General features: G+C 40.1%; 1 pseudogene; it reads right to left on the bottom strand.

Moving 5' to 3' along the window:
• Positions 1-586: 586 nt before the first annotated feature.
• LOC140701552 (U2 spliceosomal RNA) lies at positions 587-747 on the bottom strand (annotated as a pseudogene).
• Positions 748-9,880: the final 9,133 nt, after the last annotated feature.

Raw genomic sequence — 9,880 nt, 5'->3', positions numbered from 1 at the left:
TTACTGTTCAAATAGAAAGAAACAAATCAATGCAGTTAAAAACACCGTGAACACTCCTGCCAAAATATACACCATGTCCGCTGGAAAAAAATGGATCGGTACAACAGAGATATGAAAAGAATCAGCATAACAGAGGTTCTTTTCTCATGGGTGATCAAACTCTTACTCTTTTTATAGTGAAAGCTGGAGATCAGGGTCAGCTAGTGGGCTCCTGCCCATAGCTGTAGTCTTGAGGGTGTCAAGGGCTTCAGATTGTAATTTCAAAAGAGAGTGGTTTCCTTTTTCCATCAAACTAGATATTGAGAGAAATGTGTCCTTCTGCAATTAACGTCTTTTCATGACAGATGCTGGCCTCCAAGGTTGCCTCAGGCTATAGGAAAATGTGTATGTGTGTGTTAATGACAAATTAACATGCAATATTAAAGTAAATAAAAGATTGTTAACGAGGCATACTATTGCAGATATTTGGGGAGATTTTATTGATCATGTATTAATAAAGGGAAATGGAAATGCACCATCACAAGAGATGTTACAGTTTTGGAGGGGGAATGGGAATCCTTGAAGGACAGATAATTGGTTTTATCTCCAATGGTCCCCGGGGGGGGGGGGACACACACAGTGTTATAATTTTAATATCTTATGTACAAATTTATGTACAAAAATGTACTTTTTTCTGTTTTTTTTTTTATTTCTTTAAGTTTACACTTGACACTACACTTGATCTTAGCCAAAAGGCCGAGAAGCTATTTTTAAGTTTGGATTCTGTAGTGCAATTTAGGTTTATCAATCAATCTTCTAGTGACCATAATACAGCAGACTTCCAAAGTAAGTGAGAGATCAAGGAGTGAGTTTACACTCTTCAAGTGTGTTTCTACATCTGAGTGGGATTCAAACCTATGTTGTCCTCAGTCCTAGTTTGTCACTCTATCCACTACAACATACCATTGGAAACTAGGATTAGTAAATTCCATTGCACCCCCCCCCAGCAAAAGAGCCCCCATCACCCTCATTTTGCAGTTGCCGCCTCCCTCTTTCTCCTCTCCTATGCTCATCTGCCTCCCGCCTCAAGCAGCAGGAGAGTGGCAACTAAATGCCTCAGTGATTGGATTGGTAAAGTAAGGGCATGACTAGACGGGGAAAGATCGTGGAGTCTGGTTAGCACTTAAAAGGTCCTTATCTTTAGTGAGATCGATTTCATCTCTCATTTGAGTGATCCTTCCATTTATACTGATCAACATTTTTTTTCTCCCATGAGAAAGGTCCGGACATGACTTTGGATTGCCTCAGTTTGTCCCATTTCCAATGAATGATGTTAAAATAAACTCTGCTTTGTTTGAAACTCCTGTTGTTCAGTCTATGGGCCAGGGAATGCAGGAAGACCCACACTTCGACCCAGATATTGCTGGCACTCTTAATATATGACGTATGTTTCATAGATAATGAATATATATATATCGTGAAGGCCCAAAAGGATGAACCATATATCCTAAAAATTATGTATAAATGTACAAATTAACCAACTCATTTTGACAATGCTGCAAAGAGAAACGTAGATTTCAAATACATTTATTGAACAGTTTGGGTGATAAGACAAAGTAATAGAAAATATTATGTGAGAAATGCCATCAAATGATGCAATAGTTATATAACTTTTCCTCAGAATCTTGTCAGCATACATAATTTTGTTAGTCCCATGTCAGATTGTGCATATTTTAAAAATTCCCACATAGACATTCAATTGCCTTTTGTAGGCATTTTTAAAAAAACACAGACTTCTTCACATTCCTTTTTAAATGTACACATTTGTGTACTGTGTAATGTTTTTTATTTTTCAAGGGTATGCATTTTAGTCAGGTGTATACGTAAGTAGATTAATTGAGGTAGTGCATTTTTCCCTCTTGGTGGTGGTGTTTTTTTGTTTTGTTTGTTTGTTTGTTCTTTGTTTTTTGTGTGGAGGAAGAGTGTTCTGTTGCTGGCTTCTTCACATGTTTGAAAATAAAAGCATGTTTGAAAAGAAAGCAAGCCTGGGGAACTAGGGCCACTGCCACATCTATAGATACAGTAAGTAATGGGTATCTGTTTCAGGCACCTACTTGTGAGGCTGTTCTTGTAGGATGTTTTAAACGTATGTATGCACAACATCATGTCATGATGGCCCTTGCAGCAACCCATGGATTCTCTTTGATCTGCATCAAGACAGCAGAGCTCCTGTGGGTCAACAGGTACTTGCACAGGCCATGTTGTCGGGAGGGTTGAAGGAACCACAGTATTCCTTTTTCCAAACTCTGGTCACAATATGCTGCTTTTTCAGGCCGATGGAGATAGTCATCCTGATGACTCATTTCCTCTAGTTATCCTCTTCCTCACCGCATTTCCTTTCACTTTTGCTGCTTTTTGATCAGTTATGCTTGGGAGCATGGCCCAAGCATTTATTCCCACCTCATGCCAGAGCCTCCAGGTTGACTTATGGCCACTTTCATTTTCAATTATACAAGGAGGTCATTAGAGAAGACTAGCAGGGGGTACTCTTCCTGAAAAAGAATAGTTAAAGGTCGTGTGGCACCTTAAAGAACAACATGGTGAAACTTTCCTGAACTGCAACCCACTTCTTTAGAAATGTAGATTCTTGTTTTGGTAGGCAAGTATTTAGATACATGTTGTGAGGAGCATTGTGAGGCAACTGAAATACAAAAGGTACTGTGATAATTATCTAAAAAGGATTGCTACTTGAACAATCATGGGGGAGCAAAATAGATATACAGATTAATTTGAGGTTGAGGGAGAAAGAGCCTTTCTGTACAATCCAAGAGCTAGTTTGGGGTGGACAATGTAATGACATTTAGAGGCTGCACATGCCTCCAGGTCTCTGAGGGCCATATAATCCTTTTTCCAAAGGCACACCTATTCTCTCATTTTTCTATTTTAAAGGGCCTCTACCTTTAGGGCATGGTGGCAATTTCTCCACTGGCAAATTATAGCTGGAGGTAGCTTTTTCAAAACTGGAATTAACTTGACTTTTGTCCCAGAAGCCAACACATTTCTAGGCTCTCAGTTTATTGAAAGCACAAACCACTCTCTGGCACCTAAGGCACCATAGCTGGGCTCTATCTGCCTGCACTGCATTAGTTGGCTTGTACATGGACTCCCTGAGTATAAAAGATAATGACGAAAAACAGTATTCCTGTGAACAAATAGGAACAGCACTTTCCACTCCCACTGGAGCATCTTCAGCCTGTGCAGAGCTACTTCCACTCAAGAGACGAGGGGGAAGGATGCTAAGACATGGATTCTACTACACAGAGATCTCCTTCAGAAGAGCAGCTCACACCTTCCTTGCTGGCATTCTGTACCAGCTGAATAGCTTTTGCTTGCCATTTCAAACCAAGACAAGTCATCCAGTAATTTAGGAGAGCATTAGAGAAAGAGGGGTCAGGTTTATCTACAATTGAACTTAATGGGAGGTGTGAGAATGAATCTTGTTGGGTTTTGACACATTCAGAAGTGGAGCAGGTGGGAGCTGTATGTTCACTGGCAAGGTGCCTGGTGTGCTCTGGGCATGCGATTGGACACACATCCAACGCCAGAATAGCGACTCCTTGATTAAAAGCTGCAGTTTCTGCGATTCCTCTGGTGCATGTGTAAGATTCTAAAAAGACTGTATTTTTGAATATGTTTTTGGGTGCAAAGACAGGTCAAAGGAACAAGCAGTAGCTTAAAAGGTAGGTTATTTTTGAAAAGCCTCAAGGCCCTCTTGTACAAATTGCCAGCTCACAATTGTCTTCAGAGAGGCTTCTGAAGTGACTGATTCCTGAGAGTCACTGAATTAAACTATCAATATAGAAAATATGTTTTGTCAATGGGGATTATTTTTTAAAAATTAAAGGCCTTATTTTCAGATGGGGTAAATAAAAATATTCCAACCATGCTGTCCAGTTACTGGTTTATTTTAAAGGCAAGCAAATATTGCCTTTGGTCTTCATTGAGAAAAATAGCATAGATGCATTTAAGAGAAAACTGGACAAGCATCTGTAAGATTTTTGCTTACTGTTGCTTTATACACTTCTTGTGAAATTTCTGGGATCAGCAGGATTGTCCTTATAATTTTCGGTCAGATTCTGTTCCTGAGTATTTTGACCCTATTGTGTATTGAAAGACCCGATACAAACAAAGCAGAGATTGAAAATGAACAAAGCAGAGCCTTTTTACACTCCAACTCCCAGAATGCTCCAGTGCACTTTGACTCCTACACGTTCAACTTCAGCCTCCTTTTCATCACTTTTTAAAACCAATTGTAAGTGCAACTAAAGGAGGCCTGGTGGGAAGTTGATGAGTTAGTTGTCTCATTTGTATGTTCCTTTGATTCAGTTGGTGTGCTCTAGTTGTGACTTACCACTGGATTTTAGACTTCTCAAGTCCAGTGATATTTCCAGCACTACAGTATCTCAGTGTTTTCCTTGGTTACAAAGGAGTCACAGTTATTAGTAAGCTGTGCAATATCATCAAATTTTGATCTCTCACACAAAGGATTTTCACCCAAATTAGAATTCTGAAGTACTAATAAACTCATTCTCAACAATCTGGTGTGAATTCTGCGACTTATATTAGGAACCTGTACAACTGTCCTTGATTACTTATTTAGATATGTCCATGCCACTGAGTGCATTTGTATTGTATCCACAAGCCAGAAAAGTGTTGTATTTTTTTCAAACCCATTAACAGATTATTCTTTTAGAAGACTGTTTTGCTTGCCTTTACATTTTCAAGCTTTTCAAAACTTAAAAAATCCTTCTAATTTTTGCTTTCTCCTCATATTAGCCCCCCTTTTATCTGCTGCACAAACTGGCTCAAGCAGTTCTCTCACTGATAAAACAGTATTTCTTGGAATTACCTTTAAGGTCCCAGTTTCATATACGGGCAAGGCTCCTGTTTTTCCACCACAGAATTGGTATTCATCTTTCCACCTATCTGCTAGTTTATATTTCCATACAATATATACATTCCTGAAAAAAATGCTATCATTATGCAGAAGTTAATGGAAGAGTGCTCTAATATCAAACCCATGCTTATTTTTGCATCTGTTTTCCTCAGTTCCTATTTCTGTGTGTATTTTTCCACTCAGCAAACACAGCAAATCTATGTACAGGTTTCTGTAACTGCTCTTCCATCCTTTCCATATATTGATGGTATGACTCCATTATATTTCCATCACATAAGTGATTCCCCCATCTGGCAGGCTCCCTTTTGTGAATCTGGTTGGGCATCTGGCTCCATAACGGGTCCTGCAGCAGGAGACCTGTCAGAGTGGTGAAATGCTTACAAAAGTGTCCTAATCATGCAAACAGGAGAGTGCTCATTAAAACAAAGGTCTACCAAAGTCAGGGTTCCCTGCCAACTTTGAATGATACAAATCCAGTAGCTTCATTCTTATGAATGCATGAGGAAAGAAATGTGCAAATGCTACCTAGTCTTCTGCTCTGGTTGCACAGTCACCAACACATTCAATGATGATGACGAGACCGGTGAGACTGGTTGGGTTTCAGGAAAGCTCCTGGAACCTACCGAGACACCTCAGTCTGGGACGCCCCCCTAAACTGGAGGGGAAGGGACGGCCACTTGGAGAAGTGACATCTGAAGTCGCAGAGGTGACCAAAGAGGAAGATAAACTGTTGGAAGCCTGTTTTCTTCTCCTTGAAGTATCATCTGAATACACAGATCGAGGAAGGAGCCATTTCGGGCAAAGAGCTGTGAATTCCCCTACCAGAGAATGGAAGAGTACAGAAGGATCTTGGAAAAAATTACTGACCAGAATTCTAAGTAAGGTAAGACGTTTGTTTCATGTTGGAATTTTTAAGGACCTAAACAATAAACAGAAGAGAGTGGATGTTATCTGCCAGAGAAAGTGAAAGTGATGCGATGCGGTAGAGCGAGCCTCCCTTCTTTTTGTCTGAAGGCTTGATTCAGAGAAAGAGAAAGGAGGAAGAGAAAGAAAGAGGGGGACAAAATAACTTTGTAATTGAATTGTACTAAAAATTTATTCTGAACTATACTAAGACTCACTCCCGCAATTACAAAATTGGATGTAACCAGAGCCAGAGACAAGAACTTTAGAATACAGGAAGTGTTTTTAAATTTGCAATAGTGTCGAAGGAAGGCAACTTGATTAGCTCCGATGCAGAGGTGCAGGTGATTCCGTTTATTCAGCCTGGAGCAATTGGGAGTGGAGAAGGGAGAGGAAAGAGAAGGACATTAAGAGAAAGAACACAGTATAAAAGGAGGAAGCCCTCCTCCACCCTTAACTACTGCTTTACAAAGGCTGGAGAGAGAGAGACTAAACTGTAAATGTTACTTGCTTGGAGGCACAGGCTGTTCTTCCAAACATGGTTTGGACTTATAAAGATATCAGCTTAAGGTATGGGGGGGGTGAAGTGACACCGCCAGCTGCTGGAAAAACACCTTAAAAGTATTTTTAAAAAGAACAATAATCAAGAAAAGAGCCTTAGATAGCGCCAGAAAAGAAAAGAAAAAAAGGGGGAGAGGGAACCTCAAATATGGCAACGAAAGGAGGAGGAAGGACACCTAGAGGGTCCCCAAACAGAAACACAAGCTAAGCAAGGTGATGGGACAAGATACCCTCAAAGACTGGCAAAAGAGTATTCAAGACATATTATCTGCTGGGTTATGACAGATACAAGGAGGAATGGAACAACTATCTGAACAAATTAAAGACTTAGGGATGCAAATGACAGAGATTAAAAGCCAAATTGCAGAAAATAAAAAGGAAATGGCTAAAATAGCTGGACTTTCAATGAAGACGGAGAAAAAAGTGGTAGATGTTAAGGCAGAATTGCAAGAAACACAATAGGAAAGAAAACAAGATCAAGCCAATTTATGAAAGCTACAAATGGAGGGAGCTGATCTGATCCTTAGATTCCAGAATGTTCCAGAAGAAAAAGGCAAAGACACAGTGCAACTGATAACTAATTTTTGGGCCTCACTTACACTAAACAAAAAGCTAAAATCAAAATTAATGAAGTTTCACAAAAGACATTTAAATACAGAAAGGTACAAGACAGGGGTGTCCATTATCCCCACTATTATTTATACTCTTATTGGAAGTTCTTATCAAACAAATCAGAGCTAACAAAAACATAAGAGGGTTAAAACTAAGGGGAGAAGAATATAAATTACAGGCATTTGCCAATTATTTAGTTTTTATTTTAAAGGAACCCAGTAAATCTATTGAATTGAGATGGAAACAATGATAAATTTTGGGGAAATGGTGGGTATGAAGGTGAATCGGCAGAAAACAAAAATTTTGGGCAAGAATATTCAAACAGAGGAACTCCACAAATTGACGAACACAACAGGCTTCCAGGAAGAAAAAAGAAACAAATATTTGGGAATTCAAATAACAAATAAAGCAAGTACACTGATAAAAGATAACTGTATAAAAGTTTTTAAGAAGATACAGAGAGACTTAGAAAAGTGGAATAAGCTACAACTTTTATTGATGGGAAGGATATCCGCAATTAAAATGGATGTGTTACCTAAACTGATCTTTCTTTTCCAGACAATACCAATGTTGTTAAAGCAAACACTACTACAGGAATTTAATGGAAAAATAATGAAATTGTTTGGCAGGGAAAGAAACCAAGGATCAAAGTGAACGTATTACAAGACTCTAAACAAAGGGCGGGTTTCGGCCTTCTGGACTGGGAAAATTATTATAGAGCCTGTGTGTTGGTATGGATTAAACAATGGATTGCTCTGGATAATGAGAGACTGCTGAAACTGGAGGGGCATGACCTGTTGGGGCTATATTTTACAAAGAGCATTTCTGCTCAGTAAAGTTACAAGAGGGAAAGACAGGCAGCTGAGATTGATGTGTTGATTAACCTTGAGAAATGCTAAATGCCTCTGAGTAAGATCAGTATAAAGGCAGCAGCAAAGCATGTGAGTATGAGCAGTAGGAGAAGCAGACCGGCAGGAGAGAGGAAGAAGGAAGGAAGCTGCAAAAGATGAAGGAGCTGCAGAATGAAGCAATATAATGAAAATATACTGCCAGATGAAGTGAGAGGAGTCTGCATGGGTATCTCTTCATGGGTGAGAGAAAACAGAAAAGAAACTGTTAAAGGATTGCTGAGCCCTTAAATTACAGAAGCTACAAGCAACTAATTTAAAAGCAAGTAACAAGTCATGAAAAGCTGTTATACCTTTTGGACTACAAATATTTAACTCACATGAATTAAATGTGAATCATGCTTTTGTAAAATAAGTAACATTAACTTTATTCAAGTTAAGTCTCCGCTGTACACTCTGCTATATACAAAGGAGACTGCAAACCCCATCATGACCTTAATCTAGGATGACATGCCTTTATATGGTATCAAAAAGCTAAAGAGTATAAAGTTTTCAATAACCATATGATAAGAAAATCTCTGTTGTGTACTTGGAATAAGATACGGTGGAACCTCTACTTAACGAACTTAATCCGTCCCAGAAGATGTTCTTTAGTTGAAACGTTTGTAAGTAGAAGCTCCATTTCCCATAGGAATGCATTGAAAACCATTTAATCCGTTCTGGCCAAAGAAAAAATACCCCTCAAAATAAAAAGAACACAGCAATTGCAGTCGGAAGGCACTGAGGCTTTAAGAAGGGGAGGAGGACACTCCAACAATAAACAGTAAACCCAGCTCTGTTGCTGAGGCTTTAAGAAGGGAAAAATACTCCATCAATAAACAGTAAACCCAGCTCCATTGCTGAGTCATTAAGAAAAAAAGCCACCAAAAACACAGCACAGAAACATATCTGCCCCAGCCAAAACCCACCCAGAACACTTTTTTTAAAAGGAGAAAACAGCAGCTTACCTCCCTGCAGACACACAGGCTCACTCCGAAGCAGGAGGCTCTCCCAAGCATCCAACTGCAACACTCTCTATAACTGCCGAAAGACCTACAGCACAAAGAAGCAGCCTCGGCACCACCTACAGTTAGAAATTTGAATTGCCCACATTTTTCCCTGCCTTTTTCTGTTTGTATCTTGAAGCTCTGTTCGCAAGTAGAGGCAAAATTTTGTGAACGGAGCTGTTTGTAAGTTGGACCGTTCATAGGTAGGGACGTTCGTAAGTAGAGAGGTTCCACTGTACAAAAACAAATATATAATGAAATCCTGAGCTGAGTATCACTACTAGAAGTATTCACATGACCTACTTTAATGGACTCAACAAGACTGATAAGATACAGAGATATTGTCAGGAAACTACAAGACTTTTAATAGAATAAAAGGAAGTTGTTAATCCGCCATATTGTACAGCTGTGTATAAAGCTGAGTCATGCTGACTAGACAGAAGGCTGATATAATCATATGAGATCACCTAGGATGAGGTAATGTTATCTGACTGGTCATTTGTACTATATAGTGTACATAGGGACACACATGTATTGTGGAGAATTGGAGATTTGCTACAGTAGTGGTCCCAAAGCTTTTTCAAACCGTGGACCAGTTGGGGGGACTGTGCATGGGCCCCCCCATTCTCACGCATGCATGGGTGGCCGGGGCATGCTCATGGGTGGGTAGGGTGCACTCATGTGAATGCCTAGATGGGGTGGGGGTGCTTATGGGTGGGTGGGGCATGCTCGCTGGGTGGGCAGGGTGTGCTCGTGGGTGGGCAAGGTGCACTAGTGGGGATGCTCGGGTGGGTGGAGTGGGCTGTGCGGGCATGTGGGTGTGGGGAGGAGTGCATGTGGGGGGGGCAGGAGATCTGGTACCTGGTACCAGGCTGAGGACCAGGGGTTGGGGACTCCTGTGCTACAGGACATGCTGCTGAAGTATTTTGTGAAAACTGTACATATGTAATATAAGGTTTGAAAAAGAAGCTGTT

Source organism: Pogona vitticeps, chromosome 6 (assembly GCF_051106095.1).
Source record: "Pogona vitticeps strain Pit_001003342236 chromosome 6, PviZW2.1, whole genome shotgun sequence".
Lineage (NCBI taxonomy): Eukaryota > Metazoa > Chordata > Lepidosauria > Squamata > Agamidae > Pogona > Pogona vitticeps.
The sequence above is the reverse complement of the archived record's forward strand: the minus strand, read 5'-3'. Positions and strand labels throughout refer to the sequence as shown.